The sequence below is a fragment of the Miscanthus floridulus genome, chromosome 1 (assembly GCF_019320115.1).
Source record: "Miscanthus floridulus cultivar M001 chromosome 1, ASM1932011v1, whole genome shotgun sequence".
In the NCBI taxonomy this organism is placed as follows: Eukaryota; Viridiplantae; Streptophyta; class Magnoliopsida; order Poales; family Poaceae; genus Miscanthus; species Miscanthus floridulus.
This window is the reverse complement of record NC_089580.1, coordinates 82,644,064-82,669,576: the sequence shown is the minus strand read 5'-3', so window position 1 is coordinate 82,669,576 and position 25,513 is coordinate 82,644,064. Positions and strand designations below refer to the sequence as shown.

Below are 25,513 nucleotides of genomic sequence, written 5' to 3'. Positions count from 1 at the left end.
ACATCAGGCATTGTCATCAGGAGAAGAAACATCAATGTTAAGATTATCTACAATCTTCCTGGCTAAATCATCGACCTCAGGCTCCAACTTCTCAATAGCATCCAGATACTCTTGGCTCTCGGCTTCATCAGCAACCTTGGACAAAGGAAAGTCTGGAGAAAGAACCCGGACCTGGGCAAGAATGTTCCTGGTACAAAGATGGACGCACCGCTTCATGAACTCCTAGAAACAGGTCGGCACTTGGGGAATGAACTGAGCCCAAGAATGACCATCATCTGCTGGAGTCCGAAGAAGGTTGGCTACTGACCAAAAAGACTTCCACAAAGCCTTCCAGTTCTCAGTAGCCATTGCCAACTTGCCAGTCAAGTCCTCAACGGTTTTTTGGGCCTACACAAGATCTCTGTCAGCTCCACGCCTAATCAACTTAGCAAGCGTGAGTTCTTCAACCTAAGTAATTACCTCCTCAGCCTTATTGTGGCTAGTACGAACGAGTGTCTTCATCTCCTCGATACCCTCCGAGAGCTTCTGCTTTTCAACTCGGAGAGCTAGACCAAGCAACAAAAGACAAGTCAGCAGAAAGGTAAATTTGAATACAAAGGGAAGCGAAAAAGAACTAGCGATACCGTGGTACTCTTTCTTCATGGCTTCCACATTTTTCAAGGCCTCCTAGGCAGCTGCATCCCTCTGATTCTCTACCTCAACTACCTGGGCACGGAGAGCCTTCTCCTCTTTTTGATGCGTTTGACGCTTAGTCTCCAACTCGGCCCGACAGAGGTCAAGCTCTGCCTTCAGGGCACTCACCTCGGAGGACAACTTTTTTTCGGTTTCAAACGAGAAAAAGAAGCCGGTATGATCATGAGAAAAAGACTGAGCAAAAAGAAAGAGAGAAAAACAAGAAATAAGGATAGGAGAAAAACGAACATCCAAAGAAAGAAGTTCAAAAAAACTTACCTGGAGCTTTTCCCCGAAAGAAGTCACGAAGGTCGCTAAGTTTCCCCAGGTGGCAATCAGCTCCGACAATCGATGAGTGGCATCAAATTGCTGCACCATGTCATCGTCCAAAGGCGGACCATCGGAAGCAAGAAGAGGAAAGGGAGAAGCCGGACAAGGCGAAGAAGGCACGACTAGGGCAATCTCCTGGGAAGCCACAGCCAACCCCTTAGATGAACCCGCCGCCGTGGCCACGGTCACCTCAGGAGTCGGCAAATCAGCAGTTGTGGCCTATGTCGCCCTCACAGCCACCTCGGCTACCGTGTGTTCCGAGTCCTGACACTCAGTACGCAAGGGCACGCCAGAGGTTTGACAAGAAGTCGACTGGAGGCTCAGGGAAGACGAAGGCCTGAAAGTTGACAAGGAAACTTGCCAATAAGAATAAGAAAAAAGGAGAACAGAAGCAGAGAAATAAAACTAGAATTCACTCACTCAGCTATCTTCTTCTTCATAAAACCAAAAGAAGACCTCGCAGGGGGAACTACGGCAGCAAAAACATCGCCACCACCCTGCGACAGGAGCGATGCGGCCGGTACTAGAGCCCTAGAAGAACTCGAACCCGATGACCGCTTGCTACAAGAGAACAAGACCAAAGTCAAAACAAAAAGAGGAGTTCAACAATAGGAAAACAAGAAAAGAACTCACCGACAAGTAACGAGGGCAGCGTCATCATCCTCTTCTTCTTCACTCTCAACCAAGGCCACCATAGCGCCAACTGAAAAAGGACAAAAGTACTCAGTCAAAGATAAAAACAAACAACAAAAGGGTAGAGCGTATTAATATGCTCACCTAAGAGCATGCTAGCTACAACTAGAGTACCTGGACAAGTACTCGACTGGTGAGATTTTTTGGCAGCAGATGGAGCAGAAGAAGAACTATCCGCTCGACCCCTCTTTCTGAAAGTACGAGGAGCTCAAGGAACTAGACGAGGAACAAATTCTTCATATACTTCAGAAAATATGGAAGAAACACTAGGAAGCACCATGGTAGTTTGAAACTTACTGGTCAAAGATGCCCCAGCAAGACTACCCCTAGCCTCCACATTGGTAGGGCAATCATCAAGGGGAATTGGATCAGCGAAATTACGCCCTAATTCCTATAAAAGAGTAAAACAACAAGACAAGGAAGATTAAGCAAAAATGGATACAACAAAAGAGAATCAAAAGTACTCGCATAAAGAAAAGAACAACTCATAGCAGGGGGCGGGTTGTTAGCAATGTACTCAAGGATAGCAAGCGGAACGATGCTTACTCCTTTCAGCATCTTCTGAAGACGCTCGAGCACCTCCTCGTCAGTCAACTCAAGGGCAGGGACCATACGAGAAGGGTCCTTCACCCCAGAGTACTCGAAACCGTAATGTTCGCGCTCCTTCAAAGGTTGAACTCGGCGATGAAGAAAACTTGAAATAATCCTAAAGCCGGTCAAGCCTTGCTATTTCAGAGTGCAAATCCTCTCGAGAAAAGGCTTGATCGTCTGGAGCTCAGCAGTCGCCACAGGGTTCTTTTCCCATCGGTCATTAACCAAGGGACTAGATCCGGAGTGAACAGAAAGAGGAGGAATCAAGTTGGCAGCGTAAAACCAGTCAGCACGCCAATCCCTCACAGAATCAACCAGATCATAGTCAAAGAATTTGCTCTTAAGACCCTGGCGAAACTGGATCCCGCAGCCACCAAAAACATTGGTGTCATCGCGGCAGGGTTGGGGCTTTAGGCGGAAAAAGTAACGAAAGAGGGAAAGAGAAGGAGGAATTCCAAGGAAAGTTTCGCAAAGATGAACGAAAATGGAAAGATGAAGGACAGCATTGGGAGCAAGATGGTTCGGGCTAATCCCAAAATAGTTGAGAAATCAGTGAAGAAAGGCAGAAGCAGGAAGACAAAGACCGGCACGGATAAAGGAGATGAAAAGAATAATCTCACCAGGACTTAGAGCAGGGACCCAATGCTTGCCTGGAGCTCTCTAATCAGCAAACTCCTTGTTCTGGAGTAGGCCATCACTCATGAGCTCGCGAAGCTGATCTTCAGTTGTTGTTGGAGCCGGCCAGATCTTCTGAGCAGCCCTCATCACCATGAATTCTTGATTTTCAATAACGGAGAGCGATGCTTCCTCGTCGACAAAGGTCATTTGGGACTTACTCACCGACTTCTTCCTACCCATATACTAGCAAAGGCAATGGGGAACTAAGAATAGAGAAGGCTAGGACGACAGCGCTCAAATGACGGCGGCAATGGCGACGGTGGAGTTTTGAAGGCTAGGGTTTCAAGGCAAAGGCAAGGTACCAAAGAAAAGAAAGAGAAAGGCCTTTAAATAGATTTTACACCGGTAAAAACGTGGCCCACCAGGCCCGTTTTAACATGGCATGAGAATGCAACAGTCCATTTACCGACACAGCTAAAATGATAGACAGCTCAAATCCACACAACGGTACAGTTCAACGGGCAGATTTTAGACTTATCCATCCCGCACCACGGCGGAGTTATCATATTACTACAAAAAGAACTCAACAACAATAAAGCAAAGAAGGGTTACCTCACAAGGAGCGCAACAACCCGGTCCTTACAGAAAGAACTCAGAAATCTCATCAACAACTAGGACATCAGGAGAATAAAGAATGACAACTCAGAAGACAAGATTCTTTCCATTATAAATGGTTTCAAAAAATAGAAGATTACACATCTTACAAGACCCAACAAACTCGATACTATGACCAGCAAGGTAGCAAAGAGGAACCCGGACACAGCTAGGCTCTGGAACGACTACGTATTCCAAATTGCTACTCGGTAGAACAAACCACACTCGGCTACACTATTTTCTTCAAAGGATGGACACAGTGCATCCAAGGCGAAGATCAGCAGCATGGCAGGACAACATGGAGCAGAGAAGTCCAGTAGGCATCTGTCTACCCAAGTCCAATGTGATGCTGGATATGGTGTTGATCTGCACCGGACAGTCTTAGGGCAGGCAACGAGGATCAACCCAGAACTGCCAGATGAAGGAACGAAGCCCACATCACAAGACTTCCTCCAACTACCGCCACGTACATCCTGGTCACTACAAGATTTTCGGTCTACTGCAACGCCAAAAAAGTGTAGCAAAAGACCCAAAAATGGTAGCCATAGTAATTTTGCTACCAATTTTTTTTGGTTAAATGTCGTTGCACTTGTAAGGGTAGCAATAGCATAATGCAATGGGTTACATTTTAGTTGCGACACACAGCCCCTCTATTGCAACACTTTTGACGCTTTTGCAACACCTGGTGAGTGTTGTAACAAAAGCAATTGCAACCACTATGGGTGTGGTAATAGTATCAATTGCAACGAACTAGGCGTTGCTAGCGATACGTATTGCGACACGCTAGTCGTGTAGCAACACAATGCAAGCGCAACGCAACACAGGTGTTGCAATCGTGGTTGTTGCTACGCAGAGAAAGCATTGCAATAGAGGTTCTCTATTGCCACGTCGCCTAAATGGTTGCTATAGGTGGCTTAGGTTATTGCAATATCTCTTCAGGTTGGTTGCTACAGAGAGGTCGTATATTGCCACGTTTCTGAATGGTTGCTATAGATGGCATAGGCTATTGCCACGTTACTTAGGTTGGTTGCTACAGACAGGTCATCTATTGCCACGTTACTAACTATCTGGTTGCTATAGGTAGATTCCTCTATTGCCACCGTCATCTTTTTGTAGTTGCAAGAGATAGTTTCTCTATTGCCACGATTATCGTACCTATTGCCACGACTAAATGTGGTTGTTATATGTGCCATCATATATTGCAACGCCAGATTAATATATTAATAATTCATGTTGCGACACTTTGTTTGGTAGCTTAAATTAATAATCGCAAAACGACAAATACATAATGAAGGAAGCATCGACATCCATTAAAACGAAATATAATTTGTTCATACAAAATCTTTAACAAAACACACCGAGTGTCAAACTAAATGAGAACACAAGTAGATAGCTTAACACATAATAATGTGTTAAGCACAGACAACTGTTTGAACTCATTCGAATCAAAAGACTAATGTCTACTGTAGCAGCGAAGGTTCCCTTGATATGTATGTTGGCCATCGTCCCACCATTCGCATGCTCCTTCTCAAACTCAAGATTCTTCCTGAAAAAATCATTAACATGCATTAGTTAAACTGAGACTAGTGGTGGCAAAGCTAATTGAACACTGAAGCAAAACACGAGCTGCAGTACTAGAGTTCTGTGAGCTGCAGTACTATCAACCATGAACTTTGAAGCGTAAAGCAAATATAAACATACATGCAGCTGCCTCCCAAGACATTTTATGAGCACAAACACATCCATATATATTTCTAATCAGCAAGAGGAAACTAAGCCTGGACCATATTTAGGAGCAGAACAAAAGAATAGCTATGTACTTCTCCAAAAGGACTATATGTTCCTTTTTAATGCAAAGAGAGATAAAAGGTTTCACATAGTACCTGTGTATTCTTTTTGGACAATGCAGATCTTTTCCTAGCCGCAGTTTCCTTCAGTTGCTTTGCTGTAGTATAAACAGCATCCGAATTCGCTGCCAAATTACTTCTAGTCATGCGCCCTCTAGTGAGACGTTCTTCAGCTGCGGAAGAAGGGGGTTGTTGTTCTGGCTGGCTGGTTTCTTGGGTAACCTGAAAATAAATGGTTGGTGGTAAAAATTACACCCCTTGACAAGAATATGACATGCATGTTACAATTAAACATTCTTCAATTATCATCAAACTACCTGCTGACTATGCATCATGTGTTCTCCCATTGTAGTTGTTACATTTTGTGTCCCCTCAATTGTTGCAGCTTCATTTTAGGGATGCACATAAAAACACCCAAAGGACAATATTTTTTCTATAGTTCAACTTTCACACAATTGTATATGACCATGTATATAATCCAAAAAAATATTTATGCATAACAAGGCATAATAAAGTTATGTCTCACATTAACCATCTAATTTACAATTTGCCTAAGACCTTAAGTAGGCAGGACGCCATTGGAGTAAACAGGGATATTGCGGCGCTATTGAAGTAAACAGGGCAAGGTCCATGAACAAAATAAACAATGCCTAATCATTCGATAGCAGTCACATGTTCTAAACACATATTCTTATACCACGGAAGATTTCCGAAGATAGTGCACTTGGTTGATCCGGTACGTTTGAAAGTGCACTTGATTCAGCCTTTCGCCGAGCACGTTACTCACGCTTCCTCTTATTCCTCTTCGCCCTTTCCTCGTTGGTTTCTTGAGCCCTTATCCTAGCGCGGTACTCACGTTGTTTCCTATTCATTTCCTCTCTCGCGTTGTTCTTCGCTGCAAGCTGTTGACATGGTGGTGTTTATATACATGGTGTTGTATATATATCTTGTGGCAATATGTGTGTATGCATGTACCTGGAGTATGTATGTTTGTTATACATTGCTGAGCGCAGTGCGTCCCTCTCCTGGCGTCTCCATTTTTTCGTCGAGGGCTGGTAATTCATAGAATAGGCACCGGTGAAACAAAATTCTGAATTCTGAGTTAGGCATCAAAATTACCAAACTTCAAAACTCTCACTGCAATTTTTAGAGCTATCAAGGCTCTTGTTCTGCATATACTCTCTTCAGAACATTACCTAGCTGTGCTACAACTAATCAAGATTGCAGGGTGCAAGAGATAGAGGCAAACTGCACATGTATCATTTATTGATCCCAAGGTCTAAAAGTTACAGCTAACTTTCAAAATACTTATTAGGCCCCAAATTAACTTGCAACACACAAGAGGAACATAATTGTATGATCTATCTATCTTATATATAAATCATATAATCTGAAAACTTTTATAATACCTCAGCCCAAATGCTAAAGTGATCTGCAAAGAAATAATGAGTTCAAAAATCTAACAAAAGGTGGAAACCACAACTAAATAATGAGTTCGAAAAAAGCTAGAAGAACCATCTATATTCTAATGACTCCTTTTAAAATTACTCAAGACACTGAATAGTTAACAATCAAAATAATAAGAATTACTATTACATAGTACAAGCCCCCGCAGGCAATTAGCTGTGTAGAAATGACTTCCAGGAATCTAATTGCAGATATGTATTACAACAGAGTACAGATTCAGAGATCAGAGAAGTATGTTTATCTGATTTGATAGCGTTGCCGTTGCAAAGCTTGCAAAGTCATCATGTCTGCATCCTTTTTTTCATATATAGTGCATGAGCGTGTAAGGATGAGATATATTTAAATTTCACATAAAAACGAACAGAGTTATGGATGTCAACACTTATTAATTCAGTTGGATTTTTGGATCGAACCTATGCTGCTGGAGATCAATCTTGATGTACCTAGGTGACCTCTGCTTTTTTGCTGTCAAAAAACAAACATTAAAACAGAGAAAGGGCTAACCAATTTGTGTCTTTAATACAAAAGATATTTTTTTTCAAAAAAATGTCATCAGATATGACAGTGTGTCATTTCACTTGCTACTATCAGTGCCAATGCAACATTTCTTTTTGAAAAAGGAATGATTTGTTCATTTGTTATATTGATCATAATGCATGATGAGGTACAGAGTTCAGCAAACATTCCATTTTGTGCTTCCAGATAATTCTCAGGGAGCTTCTTTCTTCAGGGTTATTTTACCCATCAGGATTATTGAAGAATAGGAAAAAAAAAGAAATCTCTTCTTAAAAAATTATGAGCCAAAGTGAACACCTTGTATCTCAGTACCACAGAGCCTTTTTTATATGGGTTACCACAACCTGGCAGAACTGTGAATTGACAACCTGGGAGAAACAGGAAAGTAAGAGGAATCCCATGTGATATTATACCAAGCAAAGAATGCTGGTTCAGTTTTGCACTAAGACACGACATGCTCCGAGCAATAAATTTAATACTGTTGAGTGCAAACTAACCAGTAAGAAAAGTTCAGAATTCCAGCCCAGCAGCGAAGCCAGTTCCAGTTGTATCCTGTCAAAACATGAAAGTTCCAAAGCTCTCTCATGGTAGTAAGCATGCTCATCGTGCTGCATAAAAATAAGTGAGGAAAGGTATACAAACAAAATTCATGTCAGGGAGATTTTCAACTCCTAGCTGACTACATACTGTGTTTTTGCCTAGCTTGGGCAGACTGCCGCTGGTTGGGGGATCTCGCTGCTCATATCAACTTGAACTCTGGCACCTCGTTGCTCATATATCTGGAGGAAGAAAATAAACAAAAACAGAGCTTGACACATCATTGTAGCTGCAATACACACGCAAGGTTAAGAAACTGTAAAAGAAATGTTTTTCTCAACCGAGTGATACAAATAAGCACAGGTCACTGATCATAATTTTGACAAACAAATTCAAAACGTTTCACGGAAATTTCTTCGAACAATCCGTGGACACCAGACAACAACTTACAAGTGGTAACCCAATCACACAAACAAAATTAAGAAAGAAGACGATATTGATTAGGTTCTCGTGAGAAACGCGGCAGAACACAGCTGTTGAGAAGTCGACACAGCTTCAGATCCTAATAACTGCTGCTCCAAATTTGCCTCTCCCATCCATCCTAATAACTCAAGGGAGGGGATATGGTCGACGATTTATCGGCTAGATTGGACGCAAAATTTGCAGGATTAACGGAACTGATCCCGATTCTGGCACGAAAGTGAAACAAAATCGAAATGGGATGGGAGAGGCAGGCAACCATACCTGGGATGGGAGAGGCAAGCAACCATACCTGGGATGGGAGAGGCAGGCAACCGTACATGGGACGAGCGCCCGCGAGGCCACGGTGGAGCCCACGCGCGCCCGCGAGGCCCCCAATCGGTGCCGCGCCGCACGCCGTCGCCATCCCGCTTGCTGCCCCTCAGCTTCCCCAACCTCAACCCCGACGACGAGGAGCAGGGAGCAAGATACGAAGAAGGACGACGCGGATGGCTTGCCTGGTGGGAGGCAGACAACCGGCCTGGACTGCCCTGCTAGCGGCCGACGGCCTGCCGTCCTATGCCGGCGCCCTCGCCTGGTGGCCTGGCGGTCGGCGCCCGTGGTGCCCTCTCCAGGGGCGAGCGCACGCCGGGGCCGGGGCCGCCGCCGCCGCGCCGCTGGTGCTCTTCTTTTCGCGTTTCCTGCTCCGTATGCGAATGAGAGAGAGAGAGAGAGGGAAGGGGCAGGGGGCGGCCTGGCGGCGTGGGGAGGGGAGGAGTCGCGCCGCGTTGGGGAGAGAGGGAGTCTCGGGTGTGGGAGAGGAGGCGTCGGGGGAGAGGGGATTCGCGCGTGCGTCTGAGAGCGCGTGCGTCGTGGGAGGCCGCGGGAGGGCGACGGAGGGCAGACACACGAGCCGTCGGATTTGGATGAGCAACAAGAGAGAATGTCTCAGAGATAATCTGGTATATCCGTTTTAATGGTGTTATATTTTCTGGGTGTATTTATGAGCGTGCATATAGCATAGTTCATGACTATGGAGCAGGCATTTGTTGTGTGGCTGTAAATTTATTCTAATGTATCCCTCAAATATGATGTTTTTTTTTCTAAAAATTTCTAAAATCATGCTTCAGCATTTACGTTTGATCAAACTTGGACGTGAGAATGTTTTACACATTTTAAAATTTGAAATTTGAAATTTGACAAGTTCAAACCAAATTTTCAAACCCTAAATGATTTCAGATGTAAAAGTGATGAATACAAAAGTTGTTCAACTCATCAAGATCTACAACTTTTATTTTTGTCATCTTGTCATTTGACTAAATTTGAACATTTCAAATTTGAAATTTTAAAAAATGACAAATTCGAACCAAAATTTGAGACCCAAAATAATTTCAACATAAAAAGTGATGAATACCAAAGTTGTTCAACTCATTAATATCTACAACTTTTATTTTAGTCATCCTGTCATTTGACAAAATTTGAACCTTTTAAATTTAAAAATTTTGAAAAACGACAAGTTCGAACCAAAATTTGAGACCCAAATTGATTTCAACATAAAAAGTGATAAATACCAAAGTTGTTCAACTCATGAATATCTGTAACTTTTATTTTGGTCATTTCTTCATTTGACAATTTTTTAGCACACATTATTCACTAATCTTACACATGTCTCATATAGTTTATAAAACCTTACGAGACATGTGTCACATTTATGAACAATGTCAGTACCACTTTGTCATATGAAGAAATGACCAATACAAAAGTTGTATATCTTGATAAGTTATTCAACTTTGGTATTTATCACTTTTTCAGCTGAAATCATTTGGGGTACCAAAATCTTGTCTGAAGTTGCATTTTTTTGAAATTCAAAATTTAAATTGCTCAAACTTTTCATATGTATATATTGACAAAACCAAAAAAATAAATTGATAGAGAATGATTTTAGAAAATTTTAGGAAAAAAAATCATCAGATTTGGAGTTAGTATGAGGAAGAAAAACTAGTTACAAAGTTAACCCATAGATAAAAAAAAAGAAATCACACTGTTCACTATGATCATGTAAGGATCATATAGAACAATGTGATTTCTCTTTTTAATCTGTGGGTAAAACTTGTAACTAGTTTTTCTTCCTCATACTAACTCCAAATGTGATGGTTGTTTTTTCTAAAAATTTCTAAAATCATGCTTCAGCATTTACGTTTGATCAAACTTGGATGTGACAATGTTTTACACATTTTAAAATTTGAAATTTAAAATTTGACAAGTTCAAACCAAATTTTCAAACCCTAATTGATTTCAGATGTAAAAGTGATGATTACAAAAGTTGTTCAACTCATCAAGATCTACAACTTTTATTTTGGTCATCTTGTAATTTGACTAAATTTGAACCTTTTAAATTTGAAATTTTAAAAAATGACAAATTCGAAACAAAATTTGAGACCCAAAATGATTTCAACATAAAAAGTGATGAATACCAAAGTTGTTCAACTCATTAATATCTACAACTTTTATTTTAGTCATCTTGTTATTTGATAAAATTTGAACCTTTTAAAATTAAAATTTTGAAAAACGACAAGTTTGAACCAAAATTTGAGACCCAAATTGATTTCAACATAAAAAGTGATGAATACCAAAGTTATTCAACTCATGAATATCTGTAACTTTTAGTTTGGTCATTTCTTCATTTGACAAATTCTTAGTACACATTATTTACTAATCTTACACATGTCTCATATAGTTTATAAAACCTTACGAGAGATGTGTCACATTTGTGAACAATGTCAGTACCACTCTGTCATATGAAGAAATGACCATTACAAAAGTTGTAGATCTTGATAAGTTATTTAACTATAGTATTTATCACTTTTTCAGCTGAAATCATTTGGGGTAGCAAAATCTTGTCTGAAGTTGCATTTTTTTGAAATTCAAAATTTAAATTGCTCAAACTTTTCATATGTATATATTGACAAAACCAACAAAATAAAATGATAGAGAATAATTTTAGAAATTTTTAGGAAAAAACCATCAAATTTGGAGTTAGTATGAGAAAGAAAAACTAGTTACAAAGTTGACCCACAGATTAAAAAAAGAAATCACACTGTTCACTATGATCATGTAAGGATCATCTAGAACAGTGTGATTTCTCTTTTTAATCTGTGGGTAAACTTTGTAACTAGTTTTTCTCCCTCATACTAACTCCAAATGTGATGTTTTTTTTTCTAAAAATTTCTAAAATCATGCTTCAGCATTTACGTTTGATCAAACTTGGATGTGACAATGTTTTACACATTTTAAAATTTGAAATTTGAAATTTGACAAGTTCAAACCAAATTTTCAAACCCTAAATGATTTCAGATGTAAAAGTGATGAATACAAAAGTTGTTCAACTCATCAAGATCTACAACTTTTATTTTGGTCATCTTGTTATTTGACTAAATTTGAACCTTTTAAATTTTGGCTGCTATTTATTCATGCGCCATCAGTAGGGGCGGCTGGTGATTGAGCCGCCCCTACAGATCAGCCCCAACTATAGGGGCGGCTCAGGTTACCAGCCGCCCCTACAGTGCCATCTGTAGGGGCGGCTGGGCTACTGGGGCCCAAGGACGCCCACTGTAAGGGCGCCCCCAACCCCAGCCGCCCCTACAGTAAAAACACCACCGTTCCTACTGTACGAATCTGGCGTAGTGCATGTGACCGATGGTGCACGGTCAGGCATTTACTATCGCTAACAAAATGACCAACCACCCCGATACAACTTCAAGTACTAATTAACATCCACGCATACTTAACATCAAGTACTTAACAGCAACTACTACTTAATAGAAAGTTTCAGACACCAGGCATAAGGACGGAGATGCCGAGATGGGGCCAGGGTTGGGGCGTTTTATAACTCATAAGGTCTTCAATCATATCAAATAAATTAAAACCTGAGTTACAACGAACACACCTACATAGCGCAGTGGTGGAGAAGGTTTTATCTGAACCAGAGCTCCATGGTTCGAATCCTGTGGGGAGCACTTTTTAATTTTAATATATGCGTCCCCAATTCTTTTCTTTCCATACTTTTTTTTAAGTTTTAAATTCGTTGCAATTATCAAAGTATATTGCAACCAAAAATAAGCGTTGCACTTGAACACAATTTTCGCTTCGACCCCATAGATTTCGTTGCAATAAAATTTAGCACTTGCAACAATATCAAAGTATATTGCAACTGCCAAAAAAGGTTGCAATTGACCCCCACTTTTGCTTCGCCTCCAAGAGTTCTCGTTGCATTAAGTATCTAGCATTTGCAACGCTTGTCAAATTTTATGCAACACAAAAAAACCGTAGCAATAGTCAAAACCAAATGCAACTAACGTAAATGTAGTTGCAGTACTACCACACAATTGCAACCAAAATCAAGTCTACTGCAACCATTTTTCACCATTGCAATATCGTCCACCAAATGCAACAGAGCTTTGCAACATCTTGAAAACCGTTGTATTAAAGGCATGTATCGCTACCATTTTTTAGAATGGTTGTAATACAACAATCTCTGGCAACCAAATTTTCTACGTTGCAATTCTTCGACGTTGCAGTAGACCGAAAATCTTGTAGTGGGTACATTGCTGCTGTGGGATTAGTCTACCTCTAATCCCTATCACAAGACTTCCTCTAGCTACGACAAGATATACAAGAACTACATAATACGCCCAGGGGCTGCTCTACTTCACAAACTACCATATTCATGACTACAGAGACTTCAGAACAAGCAACAAAATGCTCAATGAATCAAAACAGCACTCTAGGAGGGTATTTATAGACCGAAGGAGCGGTGCACATGGACCAGGAGCACCAACAAAACAAGCCTAACAAAGGACATAGTGAAAAGACAGAACTCAATAATGGAGGACACAGAAGTGAAGGAACAGTACTCGAAAATGAGCATATTCGGAAGAATATACCAACACTATGCAACTCATGAACAAACAACATTTATACTCAACAACCACCATGCAACTACACCTGACAAACAGCAAACTACCAGAGAATATGCCAAGATAGTTTATTCGAGTTATTTTTGAATAAAAGAACCTAGAAATGTGCTCTAGGGCTGCAACAGGAAAGGTTTTCAATTCTTCAAACAACCCAGAATCAAGACCCACATCACAGAAAAGACTTCTTCAAGGCACACTTCAAGACCTTAAGACAAAAAGAACCCGAAACGAGCCATATCCGAGTTCTTTTTTACCTTCAACGAAGAAATAGAGCAGTTTCAAGACAAGATCCTCCAGCTCCTTGTTCCAAATAGCAAGAGGCTCAGGGGCTACACCCAGATGGATGAACTTTTTTTCAAAAAAGCACACACCACTCGAAGATCCAAAGAAGCACTACATGGTTTCACTCAAGAAAGCACTCGGACGACCCTTGTTCCTACTCGACAAGAGGAACAAGACGAGGCTTCCAGATTTCAACCATGAAGTGCTCGGGGGCTTGTCAATGCGGGACCCGCAGGATACCCCACAAGGAAGAGAGAAGATCTAGTCTAACTAGGATTCTTCCCATGTAATCCTAGTAGTAATACTACCCTGTAATCCTACTAGGACTCTACATTGTAAACTGACTAGGACTCTGGCCTCCTGACTATATAAAGGAGGGTAGGGCTCCTTGGATGGGGAGTTTTTTAGAGAGAACAATTATACAACACAACACTTTACAATCAATCCAACGCAAAAGGCTAACGTCGACTGGACGTAGGGCTATTACTCGATCACGATCAAGGGTCCGAACTAGGATAAATCGACTGTCTCTTGCGTTTACCATCGAGTTCTGCATACGCTGAAGCCAAACATACTGCCCCGGGTACCCCCATGGTAGGCTATCGGTGGTCAAACATCGACACTTACCTCCGATCATGACCGCACCCCAAGACAGTGAAACCCTGCTAATCTATATTGTGGTGACCAACCGGGTGGGTAGCACGGCCATCATTATCGAGCATGAAGAGGCTGGACATGCATACAAAGTCCAACGCCCGGTGTACTTCATTAGCGAGGTCCTGAACGAGTCTAAAACTCACTATCCTTAGGTCCAGAAGCTACTCTACGCCATCCTGATCACATCCCACAAGCTCCACTACTACTTCAAGACCTAACCCATAGCAGTGGTTATCGAGTACCCACTCGGCGACATCCTCCGCTACAAGGAAGCCAGCGGCCGCATCATTAAATGGGCAGTCAAGCTCGGCACCTACACCATCGAGTTTAGGCCACGCCAGACGATCAAGTCGCATGTGCTCACCGATTTCATCGCTGAGTGGACGGATATGCAGAGCCCTATCCCGGTCGATCATCCCGAGCACTAGACCATGTACTTCGACGGATCCCTCAATCTCAATGGCGTCGGGGTAGGCATATACTTTATTTCCCCATCAGGGGACAAACTCCGCTACATCCTCCGTATCCACTTTCAGGCATCCAACAATGTCGCGGAATACAAGGTGGCACTACATAGTCTCCGTATAGCCATAGAGCTCGGTGTCAAGTGCCTCATGGTGTATGGTGACTCCGCACTCGTAATCAACCAACTCAACAAAGACTAGAGCTGTACTAATGAGAAGATGGACGCTTATTGCATGGCGATAAGGAAACTCAAAGACAAGTTCTACAAAATCGAATACCATCATGTGGTTCGGGCTGACAATCAAGCAGCCAATGAGCTGTCAAAGTGAGGGTCAACCTGAGCAGAAGTTCTAGCCAGAGTGTTCGTCCAGGACCTTGTGACCCCTTCCATCAAATAGGGGCAAGAAGGTGTGGAAGAAAAGCCACCCGCCGAATAGATAGTCGCAATGGTTCCTGGGCCGAGCAGCGATTGGAGGGTTCCTTTCATCAAATACCTAACCTCTATAGATGTCTCGACTGACAACACTAAGAGAGAGCGCCTTACCCGCCATAGCAAGCATTACATCCTAGTTGATGGAATGCTGATGCGTAAGAATTCCAAGGAGGAGCTACTCCAAAAGTGTGTCTCCAAGGAAGAAGGAGGAAAGATGCTCAAAGAAATCCATACCGGCACCTGCGACGACCATGCAACCTCTAGAACACTGGTTGGCAAAGCCTTCTGAGCTAGTTTCTATTGGCCTTTAGCCATCGCCGATGCGGAAGCACTTGTTCGCCGGTGTGAGAATTGCTAGTTTTTCGCTAAGCAAATCTACGTCCCCGCCCAGGCCTTATAGACGATTCCTGCTTCTTGGCCCTTCGCATGCTGGGGACTGGATATGATTGGGCCATTCAAACCTGTGCCAAGAGGATTCCGCTGGGTCTATGTCTGCATCGACAAGTTCTCCAAGTGGATTAAATACAAACCCCTTGTCTAGGCAACAGTGAAGAAGGCAGCTAAGCTGCTTAACGACATCATACACAGGTTCGGCCTACCGAAGAGTATCATTACTGACCTGGGGTCCACATTCACCTAAAGTGACTTCTTGGATTTCTGCGATGAAAGGTTCATCGCAGTCAAGTACGTCTCGGTGGCACACCCCAGGGCAAACGGCCAGGTCGAACGTGCCAACAGCATAATTCTGGATGCATTGAAGAAGAGGCTCTACGAGAAGGAGCAGAAGCACCTGGGCAAATGGCTCAAGGAATTGCTGGCCATGGTCTGGGGACTAAGGACCCAACCTAGTCGTAACACCGGTGTCTCCCCATACTTCATGGTCTTCGGCTCCAAGGCCATTTTACCTACCGATGTCGCCTTTTGAGCACCCAGGGTGGAGCACTACGACGAGGAGAATTCTAACCAAGCTTGGGCCGATGATATCAATCGTCTAGAAGAAGAGCGCCTGGTCACGTGTGTTTGGATGGCAAAGTACCTCGATGGCCTACGTAGATACTACAACAGCAATGTCGATGATAGGTTCTTCGTGGTCAAAGACTTAGTACTCCACAGGAAATAGAAGACAGAAGGCATGCATAAGCTCTCGTCACCATGGGAGGGCCCCTACATCATCAAGGCAGTCACCCAACCAGGGTCTTACAGACTATGTGACATGGACGAGTAGACATCCCAAACTCCTGGCACATTGATCTCCTTAGGCGTTTCTATCCTTAAAATGTTCCGTACAAAGATATGTACCTTTTCATATTCAAATATTCAATAAAGTTTTCACCTCGGCATTTCTCCATAATGTTCTCTCCATGATTATTCTCCAAATGATCTTTCTACAAGTATAACATCTTAAAGATGACATACAACTATGCCTAAGGCAAATCCCCAAACAATCATGTTTATGCTCGGATGCCCCTAGAGATGGCCCTATCTTCGGCTTCTCCCTACACGTGCATGAGCGTCTACCCTCTGCATTATGGGTGGTCGACAGCGCTCCTTGGCGACGCTTTGTTTTCCTACATGTACATGGGCTCTGCGCTCCGCTTTATGGTTTATGGGCTAGCTAGGGCTGGAGACTCAGCTACAAACTAACTGATCGGATGGTTTATATGAAATATAAACACAAACTTCACAACAACACTAAGTGTTCATCAAAAGCTGCTAAGCACCTTTACACAACATTCCAACATAAGTTTTTTTCCTAATCTACTGGACACTGTCATGTCCCTCACCGATCAGCCACGTTCTCTTTTGCATTATCTAGAAGCAGCCCTGTTCCTGATCTCACACCTACACGTACACGAGTGCTAGCCCTTTGCGTTATGGGTGGTCGGCAGCGGCTCCTCAATGACTCCTATGCTCTTATGCGTAAACGGGTATGGGCTAGTCGAGGTTAGTGATGCGATACAGAACCAACTGAAGGAAACAACTCATATTTAAAATATGAACAAACTCAAAATAAACTTAATGTTTATCTACAACTGCTCGGCAAGATACATCATGTACTACCAGTTCTACATATTTGTTTTGCAGGGGCCTGGTTCAGTCAATGAGCTTATTTTTTATGCTCGGGGACTTGATCACCTAGGAAGGACAAAAGGATCGTCGTCTAGATGGTTGCATCACCTAGAGTTCGGACTTCTCCGCCGATCAACTGGTCGGACCGCTAGGTTCATGGACTTTGTCACCGACTAGTTGGTCAGACTGCTTAGCGCTCACTTCTACTCGGCGCTCACTTCTACTCAGCGTTCACTTCGTCGCCGACCAGTTGGTTGGGCTGCTCGGTGCTCGATTCTTCACCAACCAGCTGGTCAGATTATTCGTCGCTTCATCATCAGCTATGCTGGGTGCTAGCCAGCTAAGCTGGGGACTCTTCGGTGTTTGAATTCTTTGTGCAAGAGTTGCCAGCTAAGCTAGGGACTTCTCAGCATTCGGATTCTTCATGCAAGAGTTGCCCGCTAAGCTGGGGACTTCTTTGGTGGTCGGATTTTGCAACGTCTCATCGGTGTGCTATCAAGTTGCTCCATGCTGTTCGGATCAGGGTGATGATCTTGGGCAGCACGTCCGGGGTCTTGATAAGTATATGGCAGATGACAATTGGCAAGCTTTCGTTAAACTTCTTTGATCTTGCTACAAGATTTCTCCTCAATCTTCTAGCGGGCTCAGGGACTACGTGTGTACACGCCATTTAGCGATGACTATACTATTTTTTGCAGCTAAGCTAGGGACTAGTTTTTAGCTAAGCTGGGGACTGGTTTGGCATATGAAGTCTACAAATTTTGACCCATGGCACCACGTGAATACTTCACCTACTGTCAGGCTCGAGGACTAAGTGGGCACACTTCACCTAGCTATGAATGTGCTTATTTCTAGGACCTTGTTTTCCTCAAAGTGACTAAGTCATAGACTACAATTGTTCAAGCTACTTGTTTGGCTCTAAGAGTCAATTTTGCCTAAGGCATGGATGCTAAGCATCTACTGTTGCAAACGAGGGACTAAGTTCCTCCGCGCTGACTAAATTAGGGACGTTAAGCGTCCAACTTCGCCGTCCAGAACCTAAGTGGGCACACTTCACCTAAGGTGAAGATTTCAAAAAAATTACTTGAGCTCCTTACATCCCTCTAGCAAACCTTACGTACGAGTGAGTCCGAGCTCAGCTCCTAGTTAAACTGGTCGCACATTTGATCTAACTGCTCGGCACCTAGTTAAACTGGTCGGACGTTTGATTCAATAGCTCGGCTCCCGATTAAACTGGTCGGACGCCTGCTCCTGATGACCGGCGACAAGTTGAACTGCTCGGATAAGCTCAAGACGGCGTTGCTCAGTGGATACAAGGCGCTCGAGGACTAGCTGTGGGGGTATTACCTCAGATACCCATAGGGCCATACAAGGGACGAGCCGCTAGGAGAGGCCTAGCCCACAAGACCAAGCCGCACGGAGCACGGCACAGGTCGGCGTGCGCCGCAAGCCTGCGTGAAGCATCCTTGATGACGAAGGAAGATATGATCGGATATGCAAGATATTGTATTCCTTTTAAACACATATCATGTAACCAATCAGGATAGATACAACCGGCCTGTAACCCTACCCCTCGAGCTATATAAGGCGGGTAGGGACCCCCTTGTTTCATCTCATCTCATAATACAATCAACCAAAGACACACAGGACATAGGGTATTACATCAAGCTGACGGCTTGAACCTACCTAATCGCTATCTCTTGCGTTCTGTGTCACCATCTAGTTCCCATCACGCGCACCTCCACCGATTCATCTACTACTGTGGGTATACCCCTCAGTAGACCGTCGGTCGTATTTCGTCGATCGAAAGGTATGTGTGAATTAATCAAGGAACTAGGGTTCCATCCTCCTCTTTACAATGCTCACAACGAGCCCTATTTATACACATCCGTATCTTTTACAAAGACCTAAATGCCCTCCTAACTACTCAGATCCTTGAGCATATTCCTCTTCCCTGAAGGCGCCTTTAGTCCATTCCGCTTATGGCCTCCCTCGATGGATGCCTTCCTCTGTTGGGTCCCCCTCTCTGGGGCCCCATGGCCGATGCACGGAGGACCCTGCCGAAAGGACGAAAGCCAATAACGACAAAAGACCTGCAAGATGAAACGTCATATTATATCGGTTAGCTTATGGCAAGCCAAAAGGCTTTCCCTAGTATTGCATTTCACTTTTGGATCACTAGCTGGTATGACAAAAGCTATGGATATCTTTCGCCAACGATTTCGTCAATGGACCATCTGGCCCTTGCGGGTGAAACGTTGGTCGAAAGCTTTTATGCTCTTTCGCGCAAGCCAGGTGAAAACCAACGGCTTCTTTCACCATTAGTTTTGTCAATGGACCATCTGGCCCTTGTGGGTGAAACACTGGTCAAAAGCTTGTTCTTGTAGAGAAAGGGGGGCCCAAACCTCATGGCATCCCCCACCAATTTCTAAGGTTAAATCATATTTTTAGTATTTTCAAATGCATTTTTAGAAAATATTTGGATAGTCTTTTCAAAAAATATATATTTCTACAATTTTTTTTTATAAAGTCTTAGTTGTCATGAAAGTTCAATTTACTTTTCTCGCACCTAATGTGGTGTCACGTAGGACGACTAATATTGTGACATCTGTGAGCTAGGTAAATTCGATAATTTCAAAAGTTAAAGAAGTGTAAAAATCTAATTTTGTAAATGAGAAGGAAATCGGACTTTTACAACAATTAAGAGAGTTCATATGGACCTTCTCTAGCTACCAGGCCCTTAGCTTCTTTTCTTTCTTTCTTTTTTAGGAGAAGGTGCTTAGCTTCATTGTTGCATGCAGCGACTGGTCCAATGGGCCAAAGGCCCCAACCATGTGCACTATGTATTCTGGCCTGGTTGAGGATTTGTAATATTGGTGCCAATGTTGTTTTACGGGTTCCCCTACCCATTCTCACCAATGCCTCTGCGTCCCTGTCCTGGCTATCCAAATTCGAACAAGTCAAACTCGCTGCGTGGCAAGTCCTGATATGGTTGTGTTTGGTTAAGTTTATAAAAATTGTTTCTACTGTCAAAAAGCAGAACGTCCACTAAACGGATAGAACCTGAAGCTGTTTTTCATAAGTTGTTGCTTTCGTGTGGCACAATATTTGCACCACCTTGGACCCGTGTTTTTGGTTTTCAGTTTTTTGCTTTTTCAAATTGGTGGAAATAGAGATGGTTCACAACCGTTTTAAGGGAGATGATACAGAAAGAAAGTTTCTTAATTGTTGAACCAAACAACATATAACTTTTTTCCACAACACATAGATCACTGTAGCTTTTTTACGACACAGCTCACAACAGTTTTTTCACGGCTTACATCTGAACCAAAAAGATCCATGTGTGTAACGGAAGGATTTTACATTGAGCTATCCAAGAATAATCCCATTCAAACATCTTCTAAATCGGCAACTCTAGCTTTTCACAAGAATTGTAGCTAGATGGTTATGGTCCTCCTCCCAAATCATAAGCCTGCCAAAAACAACTAGCTTTTCAACATTAGTTTGCAACAAGAAATCTAATAAGTGGAAACCCATGAGCATGAGCCACACTTCCTGATTGATGTTTAATGTCTGATTGTTCCAAGCTCCGTTTATGCTCCAATCCTTTTGTGATGTCTCGGGAAATCATCTAACAAATCTTGAACTCCAGTAAAAGGTACATTATGATTTGGGATATGATAGGTTGTAGCAATGGCTATGTCATTGTGACATTTTTTTTTTTTGCAGATCACAATACAATAGCAGACACTCACATACATATAGGTACAAAACCACTATAATTAAACACACACTGTTCCTTGATTGTGCACGCCCATGATAACTCTCGTGATCGCCCTTGTTCCATCGATCACAACCCAATTGCAGCCAATAGACATGAACGGTTCCGGGTGTCTTCATATTCTGACTCATGTTTACTCTAGTTAATTTCGCATCCATCATTGACGGAACGACGGTCGGTGCACGACTGATCTTCTCACACGCACTCTTAATAATTTTCAATCAAATATGAAACACCTCACATTTTGTATTCAGGGGTTCTACGGGGCAAACAAGCAGCTAGCCCGACATAGAGACTAAAATCTTAATTACTGCCCGCAATTAAACCAAGATCGTTACACATACAAACTGAAGGAAAACATTTGCACAACATGCATACATAATAGCCACTGACCCAGAGAGTGTTAGATACAACAGTGTCTCTAAACCATAAATCGGGGTAAGCATCTTACTTAGGGTTCCTCTAGTTCGCCCTGGCGCAGTTGCGCCGTAGCCTTGTGGACGCCGGTATCGAGGGAGCTCGGCGCGGTGGAGTCCAGCGTGGTGGAGACGATGCAGAGGTGGCGGCGGATTAGGTGGAGCTTCCCGTCGCTGGCAGCACTCTTCTTTAGATCGGATTAGTGTTTCTCTATAGGTGGTTACGGCGGCTCAGGTCAACCTCATAGTTAGAGCCGTGATCCCCACCTATCTTTTATAGTGTTGTGCGACAGGGGCCCACCAACCATATTAGGATTGGGCGCCCCCGATCAGAGCGTAAATCCAAGGGCCCAATAGACCATTGGGCCTATTGGTGGAGATCAACTAACATTTTCCCCATTGATCTCACTACCATCTTTCAATTTCATATCATTTACTTTTGTTCATTCTATTACAGATTAGCGCATAGAGTATGTTTCATCGTCATGGTCAATTATTGATAGATTTAACAGCTACAACATACCACTCTGTTCTGAAATAGATACTTAACTTTAGGCCTTATTTTGTCTAGGAATTTTAGGCTTTCCCTTAAACCCATGCTAGCTACATGTTCACTGAACACGTTGGGTGATAAGCCTTTTGTAAGCGGATCCGCGAGCATCCTTTCGGTACTTATATGCTCAAGACTTATAACATGATCCCGAACTTTATCTTTCACAACATAATACTTAATGTCAATGTGTTTGGCAGCACCACTTGATTTATTGTTGTGAGCATACTGTACTGCCGGATTATCATCGCAGTATAACTTAAGTGGTCTATAGATGTCGTCAACCACCTTCAAACCGGGTATGAATTTCTTTAGCCAGTTCACCTGCCCCGTTGCCTCATAACACGCTACAAACTCGGCATACATTGTGGACGATGTAGTGATGGTTTGCTTTGAGTTTTTCCATGAAATAGCTCCCCCTGCGAGAGAGAATACATATCCAGACGTGGATTTTCTATCATCTCCCACATAATCAGAATCTGAATATCCCACTATATGGAGTGAATCATATCTTCTATACGTCATCATGAGGCTTTTCATTCCTTCCAAATAACGCAAGACTTTCTTTACTAATTTTCAGTGTTCTGTTTCAAGATTGCTCTGGAATCTGCCAAGTAACCCGGTAACAAATATCATGTCAGGGCGCGTACATACTTGAGCATATTGCAAGCTTCCGATAGCTGAAGCATAAGGAACTGCTTTTATTTGATCGATCTCATATTGGTTCTTAGGGCATTGAAAATCCCCATATTTGTCGCCCTTGACTATAGGAGCAGGTGAGCGACTACATTTATGCATACTGAATTTCTTTAAGATCTTTTCTATGTATGCCTTTTGTGACAGTCCTAATACTCCTTTACTTCTATCTTGGTGAATCTCGATCCCTAGAACGAACGAAGCTTCACCAAGATCTTTCGTATCAAATTTTGAGGACAAAATTTTCTTTGTCTCCAGCAGTAGACTGACATCACTACTAGCAAGTAAGATATCATCCACATACAGGACAAGGAAGATAAACTTTCCATTCTTAAACTTTGCATAGACACAATTGTCCTCTACATTCTCTTTAAACCCAAAAATCCTTATTGTCTGATCAAACTTCAAGTACCACTGTCTTGAAGCTTGTTTTAATCCATAAATGGATTTCTTTAGGCGACATCCTATTTGTTCTTTTCCTTCCATGACAAAACCTTTCGGTTGTGCCATGTAAACATTTTCCTCTAAGTCCCCGTTGAGAAATGTCGTCTTTACATTCATCTGATGTAACTCTAAATCGCAATGTGCCACTAATGCCATTATGATTCTAAAGGAATCCTTACATGAGACTGGAGAAAAGGTTTCATTGTAATCAATCCCTTCTCTTTGCGTAAAGCCTTTTGCCATAAGTCGTGCTTTATATCTCTCTATATTCTCTTGAGAGTCAAGTTTTGTTTTGTAGACCCATTTACAGCCTACTATTTTGGCTCCTTTAGGAATTATTTTCAAGTCCCAAACTTTATTGGCGTTCATTGATTTCATTTCATCTTCCATGGCCTCAAGCCACTTTGATGAATGATCACTTCTCATGGCTTCTTCAAATGAGGTAGGATCATCCTCTATTTGAAATTCTTTAGTGTTGTATACTTCATAGTCAGTGGAAATAACTGATTTTCTAACTCTTTGAGACCTTCTAGGGGCCTCCATATTTGGCACATCTTCTGTTTAAGGCTGATGTTGCTCCCCCTCATGTGTGGCAATAGGTTCTATAGGATCCTGAAGAACAGGCTCCTCATCGTCATTCATTGTTGCCACAGACGGATTAACAATAGGTGCTAGCACCACAGTATCTTGCACTGTTGGTGCAGCGACAGCAGGTAGTGAGAAAAATGGCTCATGAATCATTGGAGTGGGCGCATACACCTGCTTCTCTTCAAGGTCAATTTCTCAAGCTACCATGCTCCCCCTCATCATTTCATCCTCTATGAAGACAGCGTGTCTCGTTTCCACAAACTTTGTATGTCTGTCTGGACAGTAGAAACGAAAACATTTTGACTTTTCTAGGTAGCCAATAAAATGGCAACTTACTATTTTGGGATCTAGCTTCCTAATGTTTGGGTTAAATACTTTAGCCTTAGCAGGACTCTCCCACACACGTAAGTGGTTCAGTGAGGGTACTCTTCCTGTCCACAACTCATATGGTGTTTTGGGCACCAACTTACTTGATATTCTATTGAGAATATGAATGGCGGTTTTTAATACCTCCATCCACAGGCTTAACGGTAAGGTGGAGTAACTTATCATACTGCGCACCATGTCCATCAGGGTACAATTGCGTCTTTCAGCTACTCCATTCTGCTGAGGTTCGCCCGGTATAGAATACTGGGCTACTATGCCATTTTCTTGTAAGAACCTTGCAAAAGATCTAGGAACTTGGCCATATGGGGTATGTCGACCGTAGTACTCCCCCCCAAACGGTCAGACCTGACTATCTTAATCTTTAAATTGTGTTGGTTTTCAACTTTTGCCTTAAATATCTTAAATTTATCCAATGCTTCTGTTCTTTCTTTGATTGAATAAATATAGCCATAATGGGAGTAATCATCTGTGAATGTTATGAACGAATCATAACCATCCACACTCTTTACAGGGAAATGGACCACATATGTCTGTGTGAATAATCTGTAAAACTCCTGCTCTTCGTTTGACATCTTTCTTAATTTTCTTTATATACTTTTCTTTATGCATTCTCTGCATTGTTCTAAATCTGAGAGCTCAAATGGAGGAAGAATATCATTCTTAACTAGTCTTTCTATTCTCCCCCTCGAAATATGGCCTAAACGACAGTGCCATAATTTCGATGACGCATCGTGAGCTCTCTTATGCCACCATTTCTAGAGTAACTCTCTGTCACCACCTGCTTTATCGGCTGGGTAGCATATGTCTTTGAAGAGCCAGTGAACTGGCTCTTTATTCTATCGAGGTACTCAGTGACCGTGTCACACTCTGAGATTGAGCTCACAATTACAGGCTCAATCGTGTTCTTTATCACAGTCAAATATTTCTTGTTGGTAGTGACCCACTTCCTATGCTCAAGGTCATAGGACATCTTTTGGGATTCAAAATCCCTCTTTTTAGTTGCCCAAGTGGCATCATCCCCGTTTGTCTCCCTCACTGGTGCCACAGTCTCAGTGGAACACGGTGAGATGACTACCCAGTCCACCTTAGACAAGATGAAGGCCAGGTCAAACTTTTTCTTAACATAAAAAATAACAACAATTGCATGTCTTAATTCCAATGTTGGTCAAAATTAAAACATACAGCTGTTCTTATACACTAATTCTACATCTCCGTTAGGAAGAAATAGAATTAATGCATAAAATCATTAAAATTTACAACTGTTCTTATACACTAATTCTACATCACCGTTGGGCAGAAATACAATTAATGCGTAAAATCATTAAGATTTACAATATTGTTATTAACAACGTTGGTCAGAAAATAACAACATCATAATCATGTC

The 25,513-nt window shown here is 42.4% G+C and overlaps 1 long non-coding RNA gene across 5 annotated transcripts; it reads right to left on the bottom strand.

Annotated features, from left to right (window-relative positions):
* Positions 1-4,847: 4,847 nt before the first annotated feature.
* Positions 4,848-9,232, bottom strand: LOC136488549 (uncharacterized). Of its 5 annotated transcripts, XR_010767395.1 has the most exons (10): positions 8,698-9,232; positions 8,076-8,167; positions 7,886-7,940; positions 7,686-7,756; positions 7,286-7,337; positions 6,544-7,166; positions 6,381-6,457; positions 6,103-6,307; positions 5,442-5,627; positions 4,848-5,104 (listed from the first exon to the last, which is right to left on the bottom strand). It is a non-coding gene; the product is annotated as an uncharacterized lncRNA (long non-coding RNA). The 5 variants fall into 5 exon arrangements; XR_010767391.1 differs by having other exon boundaries at positions 6,381-7,166; positions 7,886-7,996; XR_010767390.1 differs by having other exon boundaries at positions 6,381-7,166; positions 8,698-9,231.
* Between the last annotated feature and the right edge of the window lie 16,281 nt (positions 9,233-25,513).